General features: G+C 37.5%; 1 protein-coding gene across 9 annotated transcripts in view; it reads right to left on the bottom strand.

The window, feature by feature from the left end:
• The window catches only part of Mgat4c (MGAT4 family, member C), a 710,365-nt gene that overhangs the window by 207,308 nt on the left and 476,304 nt on the right, over window positions 1-26,753 (bottom strand). The window contains exon 1 of one of the 9 annotated variants that reach the window (XM_030245237.1): window positions 25,485-25,936. The exons of 4 other annotated variants lie outside the window; for them this stretch is intronic. The gene's annotated coding sequence lies outside the window, so the exon portion shown is untranslated. 4 more of the 9 variants (NM_001162368.1, XM_006514005.3, NM_001162369.1 and 1 more) reach the window with 4 other exon arrangements.

Here is a 26,753-nt window from a genome sequence, read left to right as displayed (position 1 = left end):
AGTTTTTCTGTTAATTTCTATTGCTTTCTCTTAAGAATTGAGCTGACATTTTTACTTCCTTTTCCATCAGGCTTTGAAAAGACTTGTTATCTTCAGTTTTCTATAAAGCATACACACAAACATGCACATGAGCATGTGCATGCACACACACACACATACACACACACATGCGCACACATGCACATGCACACATGCACACATACACACATACAGACACATAAACATGCACTCACACACACATACACATAAACACATACATATATACATACACATGCAAAATACACACATACACATGCACATACACATGCGCACACACACATACACACACACATGCACACACATGCACATGCACACATGCACACATACACACATACACACACATAAACATGCACTCACACACACACATAAACACATACATATATACATACACATGCAAAATACACACATACACATGCACACACACAAGCGCACACACACATACACACACAAACACACATACGCACACACCACACATATACACACACATACACATGCACACATACCCACATACACACCACACACACACACACATACACACCACACACACACACACACACACACACACACACACACACACCACACACACACACACACACACACACACACACCACACACACACACACACACACACACACACACACACCACACACACACACACACACACACACACACACACATACACACCACACACACACACACACACCACACACACACACACACACACACACCACACACACACACACACACACACACACACACATACACACACACACACACACACACACCACACACACACACACACACATACACACCACACACACACACACACACACACACACACCACACACACACACACACACACACACATACACACACACACACACACACACACACACAACCTCTCATCTGTTCTGGAACAATTTCATCCACTTCCTTTAGGTTATATTCTCTTTCCAAGATCAGGTCTTCTATATAATCTGGGCAAGCACATCTATTCAGTTTTATAATTCATATTCTGTTGACATCTGTTCAATTCATCATCTAATCTTTTCCTTTTTCTATGGTCTTGTTCAAATCATACCAACACTTTCTTCATTTGCTCTAATGTATACTTGGTAGACATATTTAATTGCTTACACTTAATAGAGAGAAATTAATCAGAATCAATCAATGGAGTGATGTTACTTTGCAACCCGAAAAGCAAGGAATTTGTGTTTTCCATATTGTTTTCAGGACAACTTCAAAATGCCAATCAGAAGCCATTTATGTTTTTGATTATTTCTTTCTTTTTCTCTCTAAGACAGAGACTTCTTATGTAGCTTTGGCCAGTCTGCAACTCACCTTGTAGACTGAGCTGGCTTTGAACCCATGAAAATGGACTTTCCTTTGTCTACTAAGTAATGTGTGGATCTCCAAACCCTACATGATTCTTAATAATGCTTTATCTAGTGACCAGAAAGTACTGTCAACGTGTCATGATATTTGTGATGGTCTTAAATGAGACTCAGCAAACAGTGAAGCATTAATGTTGGTATACATTTGCTAGAAGAAAAATCACCCTAAAACTATCAGGAACCCTTCATGTATCAGGTACACAGAGATGGATTCTTACCATTGACTTGGACTGACTCATTGAAATGGAGACATTTCATTTGGTGTGTAGACACCCTAGCTGTGCATCACAGGGTTATGATGATTCTGAAACCTTCAAATAATAAATGTATTAACAAAAATGATAAATATTAGCTGCTGTAAACCTTAGATGTCTACATCACTTATATGTAAAAACAGAAACACAATGCATCTATATCAAAGAAGTTTAGAGAAATTAATTGAATTGTATGTGTCACACAAGAAAAGCAATATATTTGCATTGTTTCCTTTAAACAGAAATCCCATTTATGGATGAGGCATCTCACTTGTCTGGGGGTAAAAGTCATTTGAAATATACAGAATTATTTGGCATTTAGATAGATTTTATCCTATAGAATCAACAGTGAGCTACCAATAAATACAATGACTTGCCTAAAGTATATCCTTTTCTGTTTATATTTTGGGAACTTTTGCACCCATGATATAATTAGCAGGTTGGTATTGTAAGACTCCATCGGCTTTCCCTTTGGGTTGCAGGACCTACGAAACCTCTGTAAGTTCTAAAATCATAAAACTTTTATGTTAAAGTGTGACACTTGAGCATCTATCGACAGTTTATTTTTTAACTTTTGTCTTTTCCTGTTTGTCTTTCTTTTAGATTTTTACTGGTCACTTTATTTACATTTCAAATGTTATCCCCCTTTCAGGTTTCCTCTCCACGAGCCCCCTATCCAAACCCTTATCCCCTTCTTTGAGGAGTGCTCCCCCACCTATCAATCCACTCCTGCCTCACCACCCTAGCATTTCCCTATGCTGCAGCATTGAGCCTTCACAGGACCAAGGACCTCCCCTTCCATTGATGCCAGGTAAGGCGATCCTCTGCTACATATGCAGTTGGAGCCATGGGTCCTTCCATGTGTATTCTTTGGATGGTGGTTTAGTCCCTGGGAGCTCTGGAGGGTCTGGTGAATTGAACCGGTTGTTCCTCCTATGGGTTTGCAAACTCCTTCAGCTCCTTAAGTCCTTCCCTAAATGCTCCATTGGGGTCCTTGTCCTCAGTAAGATGGTTGGCTGCAAGCATCTGCATCTGTATCAGTAAAGCTGTGACAGAGACTCTCAGGAGTATTGTTCTCTTCTTTCCCTGCAGGAAATGTTCCAGTGAATTGTTCTTCTTCAAAGTGTTCTCATCCCAGTGTCATAATACCTGGTACTTCATACCACAACTCCAAAGTTTAACAAAACAAGGAAAAATGAATGTCTCTTGCAAATGTGTGTGCATTCTCTGAGGCCATAGGAGTTATGTGCATTCGGTGCACCAGGTATGGAGTCAGCAGATACTAGGCTGATAACTGATCCAAAAGGATTATATGCTGGAATATGAAGGCAACCAACATCTTGCTACAAACACATCTATACCTATATCACATGCCCTCTTCACATTGATAAGTCTTTTTGACTCAGCAATCAATATTTCATCCAGCACAACATAAAACATGGAATTATTTATGATTATAATTAAGGTGGCCTTTTCAGTCTGGGAGAGAATTATAACGAACCTTACTTGAAAGGTAATGCAATTTAATGAAAAGGCCATCGGACAAGGAATGGAACCTTTCAAAAGAGATAATTAATGTGAGGGTGTTGACAAAGGTAAGTCATTCCAAAATTAATAATATCAAATGCTATCCCCCTTCAGGTTTCTCCTCCACAAACCCCCTCTCCCCACCCCTACTCAATGCTTCTATGAGGGTGCTCCCCCACCCACCTACCCACTCCTCCTTCACTGACCTAGCATTCCCATATACTGCAGCATCAAACCTTCACAGGACCAAGGGCCTCCCCTCCCATTGATGCCAGGTAAGGTGATCCTCTGTTACATATGCAGTTGGAGCCATGGGTCCTTCCATGTGTATTCTTTGGTTGGTGGTTTAGTCCCTGGGAGATCTGGGGGGTCTGGTTGTTTGATATTGTTCTTCCTATGATTTACAAACCCCTTCAGCTCCTTCAGTACTCTCCTAACTGCTCCACTGGGAAATAATAATTCCATAACTCAAGTTATGAAAAAAAATCTAAATACTTCATTTCTACTGAATGTGTTGGGCTCTGGGACTATATTTTAGAATAACACAAAATCTTCAAATACAAGTAATGATTATTATCATGGGAAACGATAAGCACTATATTTGGATCCCAAAGCTGGTATTTGCTTTTTTCATGTTAATGTGTGACACTTGGCTTTGTCCAAGGGTAATTTCTAACCTTTGTTTGTTTTTATATTTTTCTAGTAGTGTGCTCATCTCTCCCTGCAGGAAATGTTCCAGAGGAATGCCCTTCTTCCAAGTCTTTTCATCCCAGCAGACACATTCATACCATGGCAGACACTTGACACTCTCAGTGGAGTAACTAAACAGTCAATGTCCCAATGTCACCACTTTTAGATGGCTCAATAAATCTGACTTTGATATAACCTGAGAGGTTTTCTTCATGGAAGTCCATAAAGGAAAGGACAAACAAAATTTGCTAGAAACTTCCAAGTGTCAGTTAAAGTTAACTGAATTAATAAAGGCTTCCTCTGCTCTTCTTATTTCTTTGTTTGTATGTATTTTCTCTATGTTTGTATGTGTGTATGTATGATGTATCTCTCTCTCTGTTATGAATTTTCAAAGGAAGTTTTACAGATGACAATAGTAATATATTTTCTATTTCATATACTTTTCAATAGACTTATAAAGTCTCCATGTGAATGAACTTAGTATTAAAACATTCTTTTTTTTTCCATTTTTTATTAGGTATTTCGCTCATTTACATTTGCAATGCTATACCAAAAGTCCCCCATAGCCACCCACCCCCTCTCCCCTACCCACCCACTCCCCTTTTATGGCCCTGGCGTTCCCCTGTACTGGGGCATATAAAGTTTGCGTGTCCAATGGGCCTCTCTTTCGAGTGATGGCCGACTAGGCCATCTTTTGATGCATATGCAGCTAGAGTCAAGAGCTCCGGGGTACTGGTTAGTTCATAATGTTGTTCCACCTATAGGGTTGCAGATCCCTTTAGCTTCTTTGGTACTTTCTCTAGCTCCTTCATTGGGGGCCATGTGATCCATCCAATAGCCGACTGTGAGCATCCACTTCTATGTTTGCTAGGCCCAGGCATACTCTGACAAGAGACAGCTATATCAGGGTCCTTTCAGCATAATCTTGCTAGTGTATGCAATGGTGTCAGCATTTGGAAGCTGATTATTAAAACATTCTTAAAGGGCATAGTGGTTGCCCCAACTACAATGTAAAGAAGATCAGAATGAGTTTGTAATAAGCAGTGAATTTGTGAGAATTAGGTATAGGCTTAGAGCTTTGAATTCATATTTCTTTAGTTTAATTTGAAAAATGTCTTATAATGTTCAGAAATTTTACCCACTGCTTCTGAAGGTGTATATGAACTCCTTTAAAACTATGGGCATGGACTTGGCCAATATTCAAGTATATCTATTAAATTAATGAGATAATTATTCATATTTTAAAGTACACTTTATTCCTATTCAAATGCTATGCAAAGTTAACCATTCCAAAATAGAATGTCTCTTTGAGATATTGAGACCCCGGCCCAGATGCATATAGCTACTTTTCTTTATGTTTATACGTTCAGATCTGTACATATTTCTATCATCTACGAGTAGAATAAATTTAATATGCTCCTTATGATATAACTATTAAAAGCAATTCAAAAGTAAATAATATTTTACTTATTTATTCCAAATTGTTCTGTTAGAAATAATTTCAAATTTATTTCAAACATGTGATACTATACAACAATGATCAGCTGCTAAAAACTTGTCAAGCCGAGATTCAGATGTTCCATTCTAACATCCACCTTCTAAATTCATCTTTTACCTAATGTTTCCTCTATCCCCTTCCCTTATTAAACAATATGAAGATAGACATGCCATGTGACTATGTAAATTTTTCTAAATGTATTGCTTGTGAATAATGTTCTCTTATATAACTATAGTATAGAATTTAAATTCAATAACTTTTGGGCTGATATATTTGAGAAAATAATAACACTTGAAAAAAATTTACATGTTCATATTTCAGTTTTATTGACTGAAAACATCCTTTAGAGAACTTATTACCTTTTTGGTATAAAATCTAGGACTGGGTGTCATGTTTGGTTAAATCTCTCTAGAGGTTCCTGAATCATATCAGGAACATTATCTAATATCATTGATAATCTTCTCATTTTGACGTCATTTTATAATTTTAGATGGTTCAATTTCCTCTGTTCACTTTTTAATAAAATTTCATCATTTGGAGTTTTTTAATTTGTCTCCATAACTAGTTTCAGATTAAGTATTATAGGCAAAAGTACAGACAATCTCTGGGAATCAAATCTGGAACTTATAATATTCGATTTCTCCTCACTGTTAGTGCTAAATTTGAAAATAAAATTATGGTCCAATTTTTCACTAAATAACAAATATCTCTTGCAAAAAAAAAAAAAAAAAAACTCTACCATATACAAGTTCTGTCTCAAGCTATTATTTTGCCTTAGGTTCAATATCTTTCAGCAATTTTTGCCTGATAGGAATGTTACTATCATGAATCAAACAGTGAATTTTTCAAATCTCATTTTTTTCTCCATTTAACAGTTGGTTCTCTACATACTTTCCACATTAACAAAAGTACTACCTATGTGTTACTATGAGCTCATATATTGTTTGGTTCAGTTACTTCATGATTTTACTGACAGAATTCAGTTCTGAGATTTTCTCAGAGTGTGTCATGCCCAATTAATAGGTGTTGGGGGACATATTACAGGGATAGAGTTTACTTCCCCAAAAGGCAAAGTTACCAGCAAACAGCAAAGTGTTCTGTGCCCATGGTGCTAGGGCTGGTCCCAGGCCACACATTCGAATAGCTCTTCTGCAGTGTTATCTAAATGTCATGTAATTCTCCTGTTTCAAGTCCAAGTGCTTGGCCCCATGCTAATACACTGTGGCCTGGCAATGCTGACAACCAGAGGAGGTCCACATAAGACATTTGCCTAACTCTTTTCGGAATTAAGCCTGAAAACCTAGTCCCACACTTTTTATGAAATCATGGGAAAGGAATGGATTGGAAAGATCCTTGTTTACCTGGGTTGGTTTCTCAGTTTTTCAGAAGTTATCCTTTCAGTTCGCAACCATCTGTCTTCATTTTCTCTCCCACAGAATTAAAGACTGCATCCATCCATTTGGCTGAATTGTTCATAGTTGTGTCTTGGAAAATCATTAAGGACTACTGAGTTATTTTGCATTCTTTCATAATATATTATCTAGTAAGACCATTTTACTCACTTTTAAGAGATTCTGCTTTTATTTTACTCTTGTGTGTCTGTGTGTATGTTTGTGTCTGTGTCTTTGTTGGTGTATGCATGACTGCAGTGCTCATAGAGGCCGGCAGAGGACAAAAGATCCTTTAGAGCTGCAGTTCTAGGCTATTATGGGATGCCTGATATGAGAGCTGAGAAGTAAATCCATCACTGCTTCTCTGAAAGAATACCAAGTGCCTTTAAACCACTGATTCATCTCTCCAGTTCCAAGTTCATTAACCAGTATCCTCAGAGCTCCTTGGAACTATATCACTAATCAAAGAAAACACATGGTGGAACTTGTGGCTTTAGCTATATTTGTAGTACAGGATGGCCTAGTTGGTCATCAATGGGAGGAGAGGCCCTTGGTCCTGTGAAGGCTCTACCAGGACCAGGAATGGGAGTGGTTGGGTTGGGGAAAGGAGGGAGGGGTAAGGGGATAGGGGAATTTTCAGAGGGAATCTAGGAAAGGGGATAATATTTGAAATGTAAATAAAGAAAATATCTAATAAAATGAATGAATGAATGAATGAATGAATAATATATAAAATTCACAATATATGTTGTACTTTTCTCTCCTGATATTTCATAAAGGAAACATACTGAGTTTAAAAAAATGACAACTTTTAGAAATATCAGCTCCATGTGGTCTATGAATTGTATCTTGGGTATTCCGGCTTCTGGGTTGGTGTCCACTTATCAGTGAGTGCATACCATGTGTATTCTTTTGTGATTGGTTTACCTCACTCAGAATGATATTTTCTAGTTCCACCGATTTGCCTAAGAGTTTTGTGAATTCATTGTTTTTGATAGCTGAGTGGTATTCCGTTGTGTAAATGTACCACATTTTCTGAATCCGTTCCTCTGTTGAGGAACATCTGGGTTCTTTCCAGCTTCTGGTTATCAACCAAAGAGTACTAATGGAGGGACCCATGGCTTCATATGTAGCGGAGGATGGCCTTATGGGGCATCACTGGGAGGAGGGTCCTGAGAAGGCTTGATACCCCAGTGTAGGGGAAATACTAGAACAGGGAAGCAAGAGTGGTTGGGTTGGGGAGCAGGGAGAGGGGGGATGGGAAGGGAAACCAGGAAAGAATATAACATTTGAAATGTAAGTAAAGAAGGAGAAGGGGAAGGGGAAGGGGAAGGGGAAGGGGAAGGGGAAGGGGAAGAAGAGGAAGAAGAGGAAGAAGAGGAAGAAGAGGAAGAAGAGGAAGAAGAGGAAGAAGAACTGAATAATATGTGATACCCAAAGTCAACATGCTATGGGCTTCATCAGAAGAACATGGTGGTATTTTGAGGTAGAAAAACTTTTGAAAGGTGGACACCTATGGATGAGAATGCAGTCACTCAATGTGTACCTTTGAAAAGAATATGGGGGTCACTGGCTTCTCTGCCTCTTCCTCTTTCCCTCTCACTCACCTTGCTTCTCTATCCAAACTCATGCACACAGGCCAAATTATATAAATAGCTTCACATCATACTGGCCACTCAGAAGTCTCTCCAGAGACTCCAAATAAATGGACATGACAGATTCAGAATTTCAAAGACTTAACTGCCAAGCCAAAGTAAACTTGCCCACTATTAAAGTTGATTTTTATCAGGGATTTTTTTTTTTTTTTCGTTTTAAGTGACAAGGGTTGATGAAAACAGTCTAATGAAATTTTATCTGACTAAATTTAATCAAAACATCAACTCCACTGCAAATGTGAAGAAAACTCCAGTTGCGGAGTCAACAAAATAAAAAAGAACACATGTCTTTGTCTTTAAGCTGAAGTAAAGGCTACCATTGTGATGATGCTGCTGCTTCAGGTTTCATCATTCTTGCAACTTTCAGTATGCCTTATTTATGATAATGAGTGCATCCTTGCTCCTGTTTCAGACACTTAGATTCTGATATTCTATCTCCATAGAATAACCCTGAGACCTGGCACCAATTTCCCAATCCCCCCATGTCCCACACATTTTGTCTTCCATTGAATTTCTTATGTGTGGGCTCCTGTTTTCATCCTGTAATTTCAGTCTATTAGTACTGACTTTGCTCTATAAGGCTGAAGAGATTTTAATTTTTTAATCTCGTTTTCTAGAAAACGATGAAATTTTAACTTTTTGAGGTATTGTGACATAGCTGGCATACAATTTGTCACACACACACACACACAAACACACACATGACCACCACTACCACCCCCACAACACCACATAATTTCTGTCACTTCGAGGTCTCTGCTCAGCCCTCATAGCTTAGGAATGCAGTGGAAGTGAACTGAGTTGATCTGCTCAGAGTACAGAAGCAGGAAACCTCTCTGGGATTTTGCCTTATTAAACAGACTAAGAGCAGCAATAGCCTCTAATGATATCAGTAGTCTTCTTCTCTTCATAAAAGCTAGACAGTCGAATGTAGTTTGCCTAACTTATCTAGTCATTGTAAAATGCTTATAATCCCAGATTCAGGTCTACAGACCCGCAAGCACAATGTCTGACTAAGGTTTTGTTGGGTTTTGTTGTTTCACACACAGAAACAAGTAACACCTCATCAGGTTCTACCCTTCTGTTTATCTTGTTGACTCAAACATTTTCTCAATCAAAATTGTCTCTTCATGGGTACTCCGTGATATAAGCATTTTTCTTTTTCCAAGAAATGATTCAGAGGGGGAATGTTTGAGGATTACTTATATTCTTGTTCTCAGAATGTTCTGTGATTGTTCCTTCAGGTAGACAGTCACTCAGATGACTCTCCGTGAATCACACCTCTGATTAATCATCTCATGTTGAGAGTTGGCAAGGACTGGGTCTCGTTTTGGATAATAAAGTGTGTCAAGGGTCAGGGCTCAGCTCTTACTATTATACCTTCTCATCTAAGTCTCTCTCCCAGCAGACTTGAGCTGGGGCATCTTCTCCTAGCTTTTCTGACTGAGGCTGCCTTGTTATGAGTGAGACAATGAGATAATATTTGACCAGCTGTTAAATCAGCTTATAGAAGTAGATGATGACCCCAGAAGATTAATCAGTAGGGAGTAAACATGGAAGCACATTTTATAGATAGAAGAAACTAAACATTACCTCAGGCAACTCATCTGCAAGGAGAATCTCAAGCAAAACAAAACAAAAAGAGATCGACAATAACAAACACTAGAAAGGAACATAGCCTAATAATGACCTTCATCATTATCTCTGAATCTGAATAAACAACCTATTAAATACTAAATTATGCTTTTACAACTGTCCTGTCAGATGCCTCTTACTTTAAAACCGTAATTTTTCTCATTTCTTGTACAACAGTATAAAGTAACGCTCATCCCATATACTGAGAAGAATCTGGGGCAAAATAAATAAGTAAATAAATAAAAACGTGGTTAAAAATTTCAAAGCCCTCTCCACAGTTCTAAATTAATTTATATACAAATTATTTTTCTCATTATTTTTCTCTTTAAATTTGCAATTAGGCTCCAGAAGCATTACTGATTGTAGAAATTATTTTTTTTTTCTCAAAGAGAAGTAATTTAAGCCAACAGAAAGCTTAAAGGGATATTTATGGAGATTAACATTAGCATAGCCTTGCAAAGAGGCATGTTATGCTAGCCAAATTTTCTTTGCTGTGACAAATCACCTGAAACAGAAATCATCTTAAAAAAGTAAGATATAGGTGAACAAAAATCAAATAATCCCATTAAAAAATGGGGCTCAGAACTGAACAAAGAATTCTCACCTGAGGAACACCGAATGGCAGAGAAGCACCTGAAAAAATGTTCAACATCCTTAATCATCAGGGAAATGGAAATCAAAACAACCCTGAGATTCCACCTCACACCAGTCAGAATGGCTAAGATGAAAAATTCAGGTGACAGCAGATGCTGACGAGGATGTGGAGGAAGAGGAACACTCCTCCATTGTTGGTGGGATTGCAGGCGTGTACAACCACTCTGGAAATCAGTCTGGCGGTTCCTCAGAAAATTGGACATAGTACTACCGGAGGATCCCACAATACCTCTCCTGGGCATATATCCAGAAGATGTCCCAACCGGTAAGAAGGACACATGCTCCACTATGTTCATAGCAGCCTTATTTATAATAGCCAGAACCTGGAAAGAACCCAGATGCCCCTCAACAGAGGAATGGATACAGAAAATGTGGTACATTTACACAATGGAGTACTACTCAGCTATTAAAAAGAATGAATTTATGAAATTCCTAGGCAAATGGATGGACCTGGAGGACATCATCCTGAGTGAAGTAACCCAATCACAAAGGAACTCGCACAACATGTACTCACTGATAAGTGGATATTAGCCCAAAACCTAGGATACCCAAGATATAAGATACAATTTGCTAAATGCATGAAACTCAAGAAGAACGAAGACAAAAGTGTGGACACTTTGCCCCTTCTTAGAATCGGGAACAAAACATCCATGGAAGGAGTTACAGAGACAAAATTTGGAGCTGTGATGAAACGATGGACCATGTAGAGACTGCCATATCCAGGGATCCATCCCATAATCAGCTTCCAAATGCTGACACCATTGCATACACTAGCAAGATTTTGCTGAAAGGACCCAGATATAGCTGTCTCTTGTGAGACTATGCCGGTGCCTAGCAAACACAGAAGTGGATGCTCACAGTCAGCTAATGGATGGATCACAGGGCCCCCAATGGGGGAGCTAGAGAAAGTAGCCAAGGAGCTAAAGGGAACTGCAACCCTATAGGTGGAACAACACTATGAACTAACCAGTACCCCGGAGCTCTTTTCTCTAGCTGCATATGTATCAAAAGATGGCCTAGTTGGCCATCACTGGAAAGAGAGGCCCATTGGATTTGCAAACTTTATATGCCCCAGTACAGGGGAACACCAGGGCCAAAAAGGGGGAGTGGGTGGGTAGAGGAGTAGAGGGGTGGGTATGGGGGACTTTTGGGATAGCATTGGGAAATTTAAATGAGGAAAATACCTAATTAAAAAAGAAGAAAAAAAAAGAAGTAAGATATACTTTCTGAAAGTAATATATTCTTACTGATAGTAAGACTATTTTCAGATTCATTACAATTCCCATTGCTGTTTCTTTGGCTGTATTATAGTGTGGCACATCATTCTCTGTAGGTAAAAGGGATAAAACCTTCACCCCATGGGCCAGGAATCAATGACAAAGAAAGGAAGGCACCAATGGGTCAGGGTCCGAAGGTTCATCATCAGGGACTAAGTAATCAACAAGAAGCTTTATCGGGGCATCAGAAATCCAAACTATAGCATATGCTCATGTACACACAGAACACATGTACTGCACGTTCTACAATGTTTTGCTTTGACTGTGGAGCTTAATATAAGTTGTTGATCAGATTTTAGAAATGTTTAGCAAAACTGAGTGGTGAATGGTGGTACCATGGCAGCTGATGGAAGAAGAAAAATGCTGTTAGTATGCAATTTCTCACCAATATCACTGGCCCAGGAGGAGAACAGAGATTAGTGGAGGGAGGGTTTCACTGCTATCTTGTGAAATAAACTCTATTTCCCATAACAGACCTTCTAGATTTAACTATAACATTGCCCAAATTAAACTGTAATTAAGAAATCCTTCCAGAGAGATGTATGGCTCTCACCATATACTTCATTTAATTACCATTTAATGAGTTTCTACTCAGGGCTAATGTTACTGATAAAGAAGTGGATACAACTTACGAAATCCTGCAAACACATTGAGCTTAAGAGTCTAATGGGGGACACAGAAAGGAAATGGTCAATTGAAATACAGTATGAGGGACATTCAAATGCTTTCAGAACACCAAAGCAGATTCTGCACACCATGGAAGAGGTTCTGGGTTTGGTTCTACAGAAGTCACTAATGGTAATTTATGAACTAGAGTGCCAGGTATGTAGCACTCTAACATGGGAGCATGTGCCAAAATTTAGCACTGTGTTTTGTGAGCAACTGAAGCATGGGATCTATGGACTATGGACTAGTTGCAATCCTCATCTGTTTTTCATAGATCATTCCTTTGAAGAGGTAACTAAAGTTGAAAGAAGGTCTCTTCCTTCCTTGTTTCCTCCCTTCCTTCCTTCCTCCCTCCCTTCCTCCCTCCCTCCCTCCCTCCCTCCCTTCCTCCCTTCCCTCCTCCTCCTCCATCTGCTCCTCCTCCTGCTCCTCCTCCTGCTCCTCCTGCTCCTGCTCCTCCTCCTGCTCCTCCTCCTGCTCCTCCTCCTGCTCCTCCTGCTCCTCCTGCTCCTGCTCTCCTGCTCCTCCTGCTCCTCCTGCTCCTGCTCCTCCTCCTGCTCCTCCTGCTCCTCCTCCTGCTCCTCCTGCTCCTCCTGCTCCTGCTCCTCCTCCTGCTCCTCCTGCTCCTCCTGCTCCTCCTCCTGCTCCTCCTGCTCCTCCTGCTCCTCCTCCTGTTCCTCCTGCTCCTCCTGCTCCTCCTCCTGCTCCTCCTCCTCCTCCTCCTCCTCTTCTTCTTCTTCTTCTTCCTCTTCTTCTTCTTCTTCTTCTTCCTCCTCCTCCTCTTCCTCCTCCTCCTCCTTCTCTCTCTCCTTCTCTCTCTCTTTCTTCATTTTTCTTTCTCCTCATAAATACATTACTAAGTTGAAAACAAGACATAATCACCAATCCAACTGATTCTAAAAGAACATGCAATCATACATCTAATAAATACTAAAATGATAGCCTACAACCAAATATGCTAAATAATAGGGTGAGTAGAAGTAGACCAGTTGTTCAACTTTTTCTAGTGGAGCTACTAATGCAACTAGTACTTACAAAGAATCTTTATGTTCTGAAACATCTCTTCAGACTCTCTATTTAGAATGCTATGAATAATTGTCTCCCAGTTGCCTCATATTTGGTATCAATGTGATTTGGTACAAGTTTCTGAGAATGAGGCTCTGATTTAAGTCTGTCGGGGAACAAGATTCCTGTTTCTCTCTTTGACAAGTCTCATTGATTATATATAAGACATTGTGTTCTGTCTTAGTTTGAACTGCATCCTACTTTGATCCTGTTCATCATGTACTCACCTGACTACTTTTTAAAGTATACAGCTCTTTGTTAGATGGGTCCAGTGATTGTCACCCAGACTGATTATAAAACAGTGCTTTGAAAATAGACATGTGCTATTGAGATGGCTATGGTTTGTTCTATGTAGAGTGCTATGCCAAGTCCTTGTTTAAGAAAAACCCTGTGATCCAGTTCTCTGTAACCATACTTCATAGGAATTCTTCTCCTTTGTCAAGTGCTATGCTAAGAGTATCTTGCCTTGTTCAGGATTTACATTGCTTTGAAATGAGCACAGTATGTTTTTCTTCTCTCTAAATTGTTCAAAGAAGCTATGCCTTTTCCTAAATCAGAAAGAGATAAATTAAAAAATGTTATTTCCTCTAACAAATAAATATTTTAAGAACTATTATTACCATATGCCTACCTGGTGATATATAGTTACATTTTACAATAAAATCTTCATCACTGCTCAAATTTTCTTTATATAAAGTCAGAAAATGTACATTGGTCATATGTCTACTTTTTACTTTCCCTAATTTGTCTAATTTCCTAAATTATAGGATGATTCGTATTTAATGTTTCTGTTTACACATACATGTGCACATCCATACACACACACACACACACACACACACACACACGCTTAACCTGATGCATTATATTACACCTTGAGCATTGTATGACCTTCTGAGAAGTTCATATCTTAATATCAGAAGCCTAATTTATCTATTTGCTTAAGAGGATGAAAAGGGATATTAATTTATTAACGTACTAAGAAAAGATTTGGAGCTAAAGCAGAGTAGTTCTCCTAAGGATAAAGTCACCTCTGGGTAAAATGATCCTCACCATTTCTCTCTATTTAGTGGATATAATGATATCCTCCTCCTATGGTAAAGTTTTTAAACATAAGTTGATCTTCCATCAGAATGTTATGGTAATTGTATTAATGCAAGTTAGGAAGATTAAGTTTCACATTTAATGCTACCTTTTTTGTTGCTGTTATTCATTGAAGAAAGTATCATTTTGTATCTCAGGCTATTGTGGATTTCACCATGTAGCTTACTGAACCCAGGGCCACACTGTTGTCTCACCCTCCCTTCCATGAGCTAAGATCACTGACATGAGGTCCCTGTCTGAATTTTTAATGTTACTTTTTCACACATTTGACCACCACGTAAAGTTTCTCATTTCTGAAGGCATCATTACTTGACAGCTCCCTTTAGCAGGTCTTTATTGCCTTTCAATTCTAAATTGCCTGAACATGACTGCAATTCCTAACTATCAATTTCCATCTGGACACCTGGCCATCTCGCATCTCATACTTCTTCAAAGCCACCAGTTACCTTCTTTCAATTTAAAGTACAGTTTTCTTCTTTCCTATATTTTGAGACTGTTTTTGTCTTTCTTATGTCTGACCTCCTCAATCTCAATGACATTTTCAGTTACAGCACTTGCAGTTATAACGTATTTCAAGTCTTAATAATAACCCACTTTACTTCTATCACAGACTCCTTACATCTTCATAGTCTTTCCTATCCATGCATTCCAAATTTCCATCAATCTACCTGTAACAAGATTTACAAAGATATACTGCTAGCATTTAGTTGTAATTTATGTTTTACCAGTGTAAAGTCTCATTTAAATACATGTGTTTTATAATTATCCAGATATTCACATATAATTAGAAGGAAACATTTAAAGATGCTAAACATTTTGACAAAATGTTTTGTACAGACACCTTGGGCTGGAATTCAAAGTTATCTTGGGACCCATGTAGCCTATGGGCAGAGATTGGTGATGGCTTCAAGTCAATTTGAGATTTTAAAGTCTGTCTCATTTTCTATCTTCAGGTCCATTCCTTTTTAAAACTTTTCATTTGCAGCCTTTAATATTCTGCTCACACATTCAAAACATTGAGTGTGTCAAATTGATGTGAGTATGGTGGTATAGAGAATCTGGTAGTAGCTGGAAAAGAAAAAAAGAGAGAGAGAAGGTTGGGAAGAAAGGAAGAAGATAGGAGGAGAGAGGGAATGAGGGCGGGAGGGAGTGTGTGTGTATGCATTTCTCTGTGTGTGTGTGTGTGTGTGTGTGTGTGTGTGTGTGTGTGTGTGTGTGTGTGTTTGTGTGTGTGAGAGAGAGAGAGAGAGAGAAAGAGAGAGCGAGCACAGAGTTAACAGAAAACCCAAAGAATGGGAGAAAAATCTTTACCAAACAAGGTTATATATTTAGAATGTAGAAAGACTTGAAGAAATTAAAAACAGAAGGATTAAAACATCTAGTTATTGAATGGGCAAATAAAGTGATAGTTTTCAAAAATAGAAACTCAAGTAGCATAACATTCTAAAAAGGCTTAATGCCCCTAGTCATCAGAGAAATGCAAATTAAAAGTACTTTGAGATACTACCTCATCTCAGGAATGGTATTTCCAATGACTCTTGAGAACAAGTGTTGAGGAAGATGTAGATGAAAGGAATATTTATTCATTGTTTGTGGGATTGCAAATGAATACAGCTATTGTGTCATTTCACTCTGGTTTTGTCAAAAATTGAAAACTAGAACTGCCTTATGGACTTGCTATTTCACTCCTGGGAACACACCCAGGCAGGTCTGTACCTTAGCACTGAGATACTTGCTCTCCAAAGTTTACTGCTACGTTGTCACTGTAGAAACAATTAGGATCAATCTAGCTTTCCATAGTCAGAGAAAAAATAATAACAACTCAGCACGTTAATAAATACACAGAGATATGTGTGTGTGTGTGTGTGTGTGTGTGTGCACGCGTGTGTGAGTGTGTTTGCATATACACACAATTCAGTTAAATGGGAAAAAGTTAATTTTTCAGGAAAATGGGCACATTTAGATTGTGTAATTTTAAGTGTGGGATATCACACAATTTCAGAAAGAGAGGAACAGTCAGTGGGTGAACCGAGAGGAGGACACAGTCTGTATTGTAAAAAAAAAAAAAAAGATTAAATAAAAAAATCTTAAATGAATAAAAAGAGAAAGATTTATATGGTCTCACTCACTAGTAATACATGTATATGCAAATGGACATTTACATTTGAGTTCAGTATAACATGAAGGAAAGAGAATAATAAAGGTGAAAAATAAGGGAATAAGGAAAAGTATAAATCAGGTAATAAATGTACAGCATAAAAGGAGATATAAAGCTAATTGTCTTCTTAGATTTAATTTTATGGTGTCAGTGGTGGATAAATGTATACAGTATTTTTTGATTGTAAAAGTGTAACATTGATGGCAAGGCTTCTCAGCTTCCAATCCAAATGCTAGTTCTAATTGTGTAGAATGTTTCTTAGTTATGAGACTGTGTGTGTCTTTGCTTAATTTGTTATGTGGTGTTTTTATCTGTAGTCAGATGATTTTTAAGAATAAAACTTGTAAAATAATAATAATAAATAATAATAAGTACAGTAAGGAACAGCTCCTGATGGGATGACAACCTCTGCCCTCCACATGTTCACCTCTGAATATATAAAACTTCCACATGCACATATGACAAACAAACAAATAAATAGTAACTACTCAAACGAAGATTAATGGTTTGATGTTTCATGATCTAGCCTGTCTCATTCTCTCCAATCTTCCAGTATATGTATTTTATTAGTACAATCTCTTAACTTCCCATTATTGTATCTGCCCCTTTCCTCTACAGTGATAAAACACTGTATACATGGGCAGTGATTTCTCATGTCTGATTTTTTTCACTCCTGTTGGGTGTCAAATATTCATAAGTATTTGAATCTAACATTAGTGTGTAAGTGGTGAACTCATACTGAAATGCTTTAAAGCAGTTGTTGAAGTTCTGTCCTCCCTGCATTCGTTTGTGCTTACCTTATTAGGGCAACTTAAATAAAAAGCTACACTGAAATGAAAATGAGTATTGGCTAGTTTTTGTCAACCTGATATTACCTAGATTCACGTGGGAAAATACAACATTATTTGAGGAAATGTCGGCACTAGATTGTCCTGTGAGAGTTGTCTTGATTCCCGATTGATATGGAAGTGTCTATCCCAGTATGCAAGGTGGGTATCCTGGGCAGGTGGACCTGGGTTACAAAGTAAAGCAAACAGTGATCAAACAGTGGAGAGAATGGAGTGAATAGCACTGTCCAGTGATCTCTTCTTTTGTTCCTTCCTCCAGGCCCATGGTTTGAGCTTCTGCCCTTGGCTCCCTGGTGATGAACTGGACACTAGAAGCCAAATATGCCGCTTTCTCCCAAGTTGCTTTATGTCAAGTTATCACAGTGACAAAAAGCAAAACTACACTCCTCTCTGTTCTTGAGGATTTAGCTATGCTCCTGGCTCTCGCCCACAATTTAAAATAAATTTATACGTTGAGACAACTAATAACATTAGTTCGATTGTAATGAAGAGTCTTCTTTGAGTTTTTCCTGTTCCTCTGATCGGTCAGATTAAGTTAAATAGTCCAAGGCAATCCTTCATCTGGTCTCCTTTGGGAAACATATCTCATTTTTCAAAACCACATCAAGCTACTTTGTCATAAACCATCAATTGCATTTTGCAATCAAAGGCCATAACAGGCTTACAGCCAAGAAGCCACTTGTGGCTAGTTACATAGAACTACTTCTGGTAGTAGTAACCTGTTACATAGAACACCTTCTTTCTTGCAGGCCCTATTTTGATATATTGACCTTAATTTTTAATTCCACTCCATACTTTTCTTCCTTCCTGCTAAACTAGCAGGCTTTCTCCAAATCCATTGTGATTTGTCACGCCAGCTTTTCCTTTATATTTATTTATCAGACGCCCTTCAGCATAAATTGTGTATTATTGATAAGTTTTCTATCTGTTTTTAAATACTCAATAGGTTGTTTTAGAACTCTTCTGACTTTTGAAGGATACATAAATTACTTATTATTTATGTTTCCTGAGTACTTTTGGCAATACAATATATTATAAGTGTTTATATTCAACATTGTCTGGTCTTCTAGTCCAACAGCTGGTTCAGAGCAGATGGTCTGTCCTGTTCATTGTCTGAATATCTTAAAACTCTATGATGTGTCATCTAGCCTTAAACAATTGGAGGAATAAATCACAGTTCTTAGATATACAAAATAATCACAACTGAAATTTTGGATAGTTCTTTCATGTTTTATAATTTACCACATTGTACCTCTAAAATACAAACTTATTAAAGACGACTATTTTTATCTCTAGTTGTGATACTTTTGGCATAAGTGTGGATACCTATAGATGTTTCATTGATGCAAAAGAAATAAAAAAATCTGAACAATACTGTATTGTCTATGAAGTAATTTAAAAAATAAAAATTCTTTATTTTCTTTTGCTAAAAGTTTATTAACTATATGGAACAGCTCAATTTAAAAAGTCAGGTTAATTTCATCGACCTCATCATCTAGATGAACTAATATGCTTTTGAAAACAGACTAGTTTGATATAAATAAAATAAAGTAGATTCAGGTGACAATTAATTCATTTAGAATTTTATGTATATGTGATATACTATATCAAATAATTTAGGTCTTGATTTATGTATTTTAGAGTCACCAGAGTACATATATAGAGTAAGAAGTAAGCTTTTATCTACCAATAATGTTCATTAAAGTCACTGCTTTCAGTGTAATTAGTATAATTAGTTCAAGTATTAGGAATTGTTATACTATATAAGAGTTGTTACATGATTGTAAAATCTGTATTTAAGAAGGTCTCATGGTCAGGACCTCCACCCTCAGAGAGAGATATTTTTTATATACAGAGAAATATATATATACACACACACACAGAGAGATACAAACAAAACACTATTAAGTATGTAGCTCACAGTAAAAATACTAGCAAGAGGCAAAACTAATTGAGCTTTGACTAAATGAAGTTGAGCTCTTCAGCATTTAGAAGATCAGTGCACACAACTTAAGGAACACATTTTAAGAACCAACCTTGGAGTAGGCATTTTGCCCTCATCTTTATGTGAAAGCATAAAGAATATAAATGTGCGAGAGAAGAAATTTTAGTCAAAATGTCTGGTAGCCGAACGCATCTAACCACAGTGCATACAAACACAGAAGCATCCAGGGCCACACTGCCATTTTCTCACTTGGCTAACCATAATTCTTTCCTATCCTGATTAAATTGTTTCCTGTATTTCAACCCAAGGAGTTTGTGGAACTTAATTTTATACCATACCCCTGCCAATCATGGCAGATTTTTATTCTCCTTTGCCTCACATTTCAGCCCGCTCTTTCATATGACTGACTTGCCATGAGAATATCTCCACCCGGTCCTAGGAATCCCGATTTCCCCATTGACACAAGACACAATGCTATGGACACACAATCACATGTTTTGAAGTATGCTCTCTCACGTCAAACGATCAAGGCTTTTGTGAATACTGTTGCCTGGATGACCTTCTTGCCTTAGTTGCCTCCTAGCTAAAATAAATAAATAAATCACCGTTAACTAGCTAATTCTCTCTTTTCAGTAGAATTTGACACTATGAGCACTTTACCCTCAATTTATATTGTCTTCATCACAAAACTTATAAAAATAAATTTGGAGATGCTATTAGGTGCAGATAGCTTATTCCAAGGCCTGGTGACTCCTAAGACTTCTTGGCAAAGCACCAACTCAGTTATGCCCCTGTCTCTTCCTCCCTTCCTCCTCAAGTTTCCTGGCAACTCTTTTTGAAACTGAAAAGAGAAAGTCCTCATCATTCACTCAAATCTGAAAGTTCAAAGTTTGTACTATGATACTCCATCTAGGACAAGAAGCAGATTTAAAAAATCACAATCTTAGTTGGGCAGTGGTGGCACATGCCATTAATCCCAGCACTTGGGAGGCAGAAGCAGGCAGATTTCTGAGTTCGAGAACAGCCTCTGTCTCGAAAAAAGGCAACCAACCAACCAACCAAAAACAAACAAACAAACGAAATCACAATCATAGCTATTGAAATTCTTTGGTACTCAATTCTACATATATTTCACATATGGGTTCTACCAAAGATAGTATACTGACGGTTAATATTTTGAAATATGAACTATTTACCTAAAGTGAAATGTTTTGTGTTTAATTAATATAAGCTTGAATTATTTCACAATTTATATGCATATCATAAGAAAAGCTCTTCAGTGGCTAACTGAGTGGTCCCATCTAACACAGGTTTCTTCAACTGATAGGTTCAATGTATAGGTTGATTTTTCTTTCATGAAGTTGCATTTCACACAGCTTTTTCTTTAAAATCTGCAAACAAATTTGATAGCTATTAAATATTAGAGTTAGATCAAATTATCTGAAGAACTAATATTAATAGATTTTTCACTACTGAAAAAGTAGATTTTTAAGTTGCATATTATCTCCTTTTATATATTTTAGAAATGGTACTACTACTTGAAAGATATGTTTCTATCAATTCAAAAGAAAAAGGTCCCAAATACTTTAAGTCCATTTGTGTGATTCAAGCCTACGCAAAGCAAAAGAACTATTAATTCAATGTATTTTACTGCTAAGTGCTCTGTTGTAAAACAGTGGATAAAAAGGCTAGTTTGTCTGTAGGTACAGAACACCTTGCCAGAGAGTCCTAATAATTAAACAATTCTTTTCATAATGTTTTATATTTTGCCACATTGCAGTGAACACATGTAGAGTCAAATGCTTAGTTTAACATAGTTGGGAGATCCATTAAAAAATCTGAATAAAGGATTCAGAAATCTGTTTTGGAGTCCAGTATCTTAGTATTTAGATGGAAGCATCAAAAACATAAATGGGCTATCTGTCAACTTTCATCTCTCATTTTCTAGGCAGCTCTAAGAAGTTTCCTCACCATATTTTAATAGAAATACTGTATTTTTGGACTTTAGAGATGAAACCTTGCCAGATATAAAGAAAGAAAATGTATCATTCTCTTCTAGATTTTTCTGCTGTACATAATACGTACATAGAAATGTCCTTGGCCAACCACCCATGTCAAAAATGTTAATCCAGAATTCCTCCTGTCAAAAGGAAATGCAGGGACAAAGAGTGGAGCAAAAACTGAAGGAAAGGCCATCCAGAGACTGTTCAACCTAGGGATCCATCCCATCTGCTGACACCAAAGCCAGATACTATTGCTGATGCCAAGAAGTGCTTACTGAAAGGAGCCTGGTATAGCTGTCTCCTGAGAGGTTTTGCCAGATCTGCACCATTATAGATGTGGATGTGCACAGCCAAACATTGGACTAATTACAGGGACCCCAATGAGGAAGTTAGAGCAAGGACTATAGGAGCTGAAAGAATTTGCAACCCCATAGAAAGAACAACAATATCAACCAACCAGATCTACCCCGCCACACACACACTAGAGCTCCCAGGGACTAAACCACCAACCAAAGAGTACACAGCAGGGTGGTGGGACCCATGGATCCAGCTGGATTTGTAGGAGAGGATTGCCTTATCTGGCATCACTGAGAGGGGAGCCTCTTGTTCCAGTGGAGGCTTGATGACCCAGAATAGGGGAATGCTGGGCTGCTGAGGGGTGGGCCTGTCAGGGAGCACCCTTATAGAGGCAGGGAGGGAGGAGGGGATAGGGGCTTTGTGGAGGGGAAATTGGGGAATGGGATATCATTTGAAATATAGATAAATAAAATAACCAATAAGGAAAAAATATTCTTGGCACAGAGTAGAAAAAGAGTTCATACTTGGTTAGATAGCTAAACCTGTGAAAAGAGAATGATAAATGAATTGACTGGTTGATTGATTATCTAACATTTGTAAGTGGAAGCCCCTTCCATTATTGGTTTACTGGATGGATGAGTTTTGAGACAATGTTACAATTCCTACTATAAATTACAATTTCTGCTTCTTTAGATGTACAATATTTTAGTCAGAGATCGATTTTAAAAGCAAATGTTTGTTTTCCATAAAATACACGAGTTAAATTTAGATATACACATAATTATTGTTTATTACATGAATATGCAAGATTTCAAAATACTACAACATCAAAGTTAGGAATCACTGGAGTATCTATACTTTGCCTAAGTAAAGAATTGGCTAAAAAGTCTAAAATTTATGGTACATTTGAGAGCCTGAACTAAGAAGTTAGAAAACGAAACAATGCTATACATTCTGATGACAATGCTTGCATTAAAGTGTACAAGAGAATAAAAAAAAAAGAGTGTATTTAAGCTAGATACATTGTAACAAAGGGAAGTCTTTTTCAAGTGTGATAACTGCTCTTCCCTGGAATCTGGTAAATGCAGAGACCTGCAGAGGATATTGCCTGTTTCTCTCCATGCCTTCTAGCTGTCTTGAAGTTCTTTGTGATTCCTAACTTAGTGTGCCGCATATAAAGAACTTGAGATAATAGAGAAGTACACTCAAAAATATGAAGTCCTAATAATGACCTAACTCAGACAGAAGAAGTATTTGTGTATTAGTAAACCTTAGCAATCTACATGGTATCTTTCACTCATGTTTTTTGCACAGGGATACTGTCCTCAGAAGTTGTGTGGAAAAGTGAATTGATGTGATCCTACTGATATGTTCTCTTAAGAAAAAAAAATAAGACAATAAAACGTACAACAAGGCTTCAGTTAATGAAGTCTATACTACGCCTAAGTAAAGAACTGACAAGTCACATCCTAAGTATACTCATAGCATCGACTTCCTAAAAAGAAACTAGGAGATAAACTAGTATCTTAGTATATACAACCAGTACAGTGCAGTTGTGATTAGAGGAGCTAAAACTGAGAAAATGCTCTCCCATACACAGCAAAATACAACTTTAATGTTTAGATTACTCACTGAGTGAAAAAGGTTCTATCAACTGTGGACAGAATGATGCAAATAGCTTTGGGGAGACTTAATTATTGGGGAGCTAACGTTGTTTCTTAGGCAAGATTGATTGTATGGAAATAAGAGCATCCAAACAGCATCTGGACTTGTGGGCTATTCAGTTCTGTTTTAAAGTACTTAAGGAAAAAGAAAGAAAGTCCATCTTCATTTCCAAATAACGTATCCTCATACTTCGAATTCACAGTCCAAAACTTTCATAATCCTAATTTCAAATCTTTTCAAATTCAGTGGGTTTGAAATCCACAGGATCGACAAATACCGGCTTTCCCTAAGAAAGGGGAACTCCCAGTGAATACTTAGAAACTTTTTGAAGTTTAATTGATTCCATATTGTTTGAACTGAGACCAAAAGCTCCTTACCTTAGATTGTGTTAATGCACATTGGACACTATAAAGCTTAGAGTTGTTCAGGCTTGAGTAGAATAAAAGACAAATTGAACAACAGTAGTGTTAAGAGCTGCCAAACAGGACCGGGCTAGTAGGAGACAGAGAAGTGAGACATTGCTGAGAACCCCCTGCTGTCTTTCAGCACAACTTGAACACCTCAGGTCCTGATTTATAATTATTAACATTACTGGTTCAAAAAGACAGGGTAGATACTCTATGATAATAATAATAATTAATAATAATAATACTAATAATAAAATCCAAAGAGCACAAGGCCATCAAACCTAATGAAGTAGACATTATTCAAAAGTTTATTATACTTGAGTGACAGAAAGCCTTTAAAAAATGCATGTTAAATTCAGTTACACATATTTACATTTTCAGTCTTTCATAACGAAAACCTCCTTTAACTTTAAAAGTCTATTTTACACCATAATAACAGATATCTGAAGAGTGAAATATATTCTTTGAATTCTCTGGGGAGTTTCAGAGCATTCCCAGCCATATTAAAAGCTTTTTAGCCTTAAAAAAAAAAGATTCCTGTTAGATTCAATCTCTTATATCCAGATCAGTTCAGTATCTGTAAACATCTGTCTTGCTATAACATAAAACCAAGATCCTCGGATGAAAATATCAATACTGAGAAATGACTACAGCATACAAAGCTCTTCACAACTATATACACACAAACACATTCTTACCTGGACTCCCAAAAGCAGTAAGTGAAATAAAGTTCAAATCAGGGGGAAAATAGACTACATTGTTCCTTAAAATCATTTTGGTTTTTGCAGAAAGTGAGTCAGGCTAATTTCCAAAGCTGAACCTGCATGCTTACTTAGTAAATGCTTTTATTTGGTGGCTAAGCACAACTTTAGAAAAACTGTCCCAAAGAACTATCATTTAACAATTAGGAACTTGGAAATCATTTTCAACATGTAACACTATTGGTTTAACTACTTCAAATCCTGTTAACCATTAACAAAGTAGCAAGAAATGGAGCTGAATGGTATGCAGAAACAGAGGAATTTAAAACACATTTAAAACATAACAGTCCTGTGATACCACTAACTCCTTTTTCTAAAGAAAAGCTGAAATACCTGCTATCCATTTTCTACTACAGATTAGTTTGCCAGGTACACATTAGCACCTCTTTTCCACCCCTCCTGTTACATCTGTGCCTCCCTTTAACGATGCTAAACATTGCTTTGATCAAAAGCTCACCAGATAGTAACCGTGCTCAGTGTTTGCACTCCTCTCCCCGTTAGACATCTCCACCTCTCTTTCGAATGAGAAGGTAAACGGAACAGGCTCTTACCCGAGACAGAGAAAAACAATTCGTTCAGCTAGATCCAACAGTGCTCTGTGCAGCCTGGCAGCATGAGTGATCCTTGGGCCTCACACAAAAGCAAGATAATTGGCTCTCAATGAAGACATGTAAACATCCATCATAACGGCACTCGGGCTGAAACTGAACGCTGCCTCAGCTGTTCTGTGTACTCCGACTCGAAGATGATGTCACAAACATCAACTGGGTGTACTCTCATTGGCTTCTGTTACCTGGAATCATATCTTAACCCTAAACTGTCAGCTGAAAAGCGAAACGCTCCCCTCTCGCTATTATTTCTGCTGAAAAGAAGGACACGAAGTCTAAATAAGTTATTGGAGGATGACATACTGAAAATGCTGCCCTCCAAGAAGGCTAAGACCTATTTGTATAATTAATTACTTAGTATCTGTGAGGAATTTTATTCCTCAAGTGCACTTTTTAAAAAAAAATACTTTAAAAAGGTGACTGATTAGAGAAACAGCTAAGCGAATAATCAGAGTAATCATATCAGGAATTTAATTTTTAAAAGAATCCTTTGCTTTGATTTTATAGTATGATGCAATTAGATTTAAGAAAGTTAAGAAAAACTATAATGTGGATAACTGAGCAATCAATTTGTCCACAAAAATATCTGTCGTTATAAAAAGAAAATGTTAATGGATTTTATTCTCTGAATATTTAACAAGAACTTCAAAATGTGTGCAGCGAGATCTTAAATTCTGTGATATTAAAAGTAATATCGTTACAAGATGATATTAAATATTGGCTTTCAAAATGAGTAATTTAAAAATCACTGGATTTCTAGACAATTCAATTTCCGTAATTGAAAGCTACTTTATAATATCGTACTATTCTTCTATTTTTTTCCCACAAATGTGGACTAATTATCCATGTCTTACTATCTTGACAAAAACCCTATGTTTCTCCCCAGGCACATGTCCAGTGGAAGAGGAGGATAATGGTATAAGGTGGCTATAGCAGCTTGCTGCCAGAGGGACAAAACGACAATCACCTTGAAATATACCCCAGCTTTACCCACCCAAAGGAGCTGTCAGAGGGATCATTGTGAGATGCAAGAATTACCAGAGCTATTCAATGACCAAGCACCTACTAAATCCAGTGCTGCCTTATGTCAAGGCAAACCCTTCGAAATCCATGCAGCTCAGAAAACACAAAGTCAGTAAAAGTGCTAGGGAGAGAGTGGGAAGATTCAGTTCAGCCACACCCACCTATAGGGAGGTGGGTGGGGCTACAATT

The sequence above is a fragment of the Mus musculus genome, chromosome 10 (assembly GCF_000001635.26).
Source record: "Mus musculus strain C57BL/6J chromosome 10, GRCm38.p6 C57BL/6J".
Taxonomy (NCBI): Eukaryota; Metazoa; Chordata; class Mammalia; order Rodentia; family Muridae; genus Mus; species Mus musculus.
Note: the sequence above shows the minus strand (reverse complement) of the source record. Positions and strands in the feature narration are given on the sequence as shown.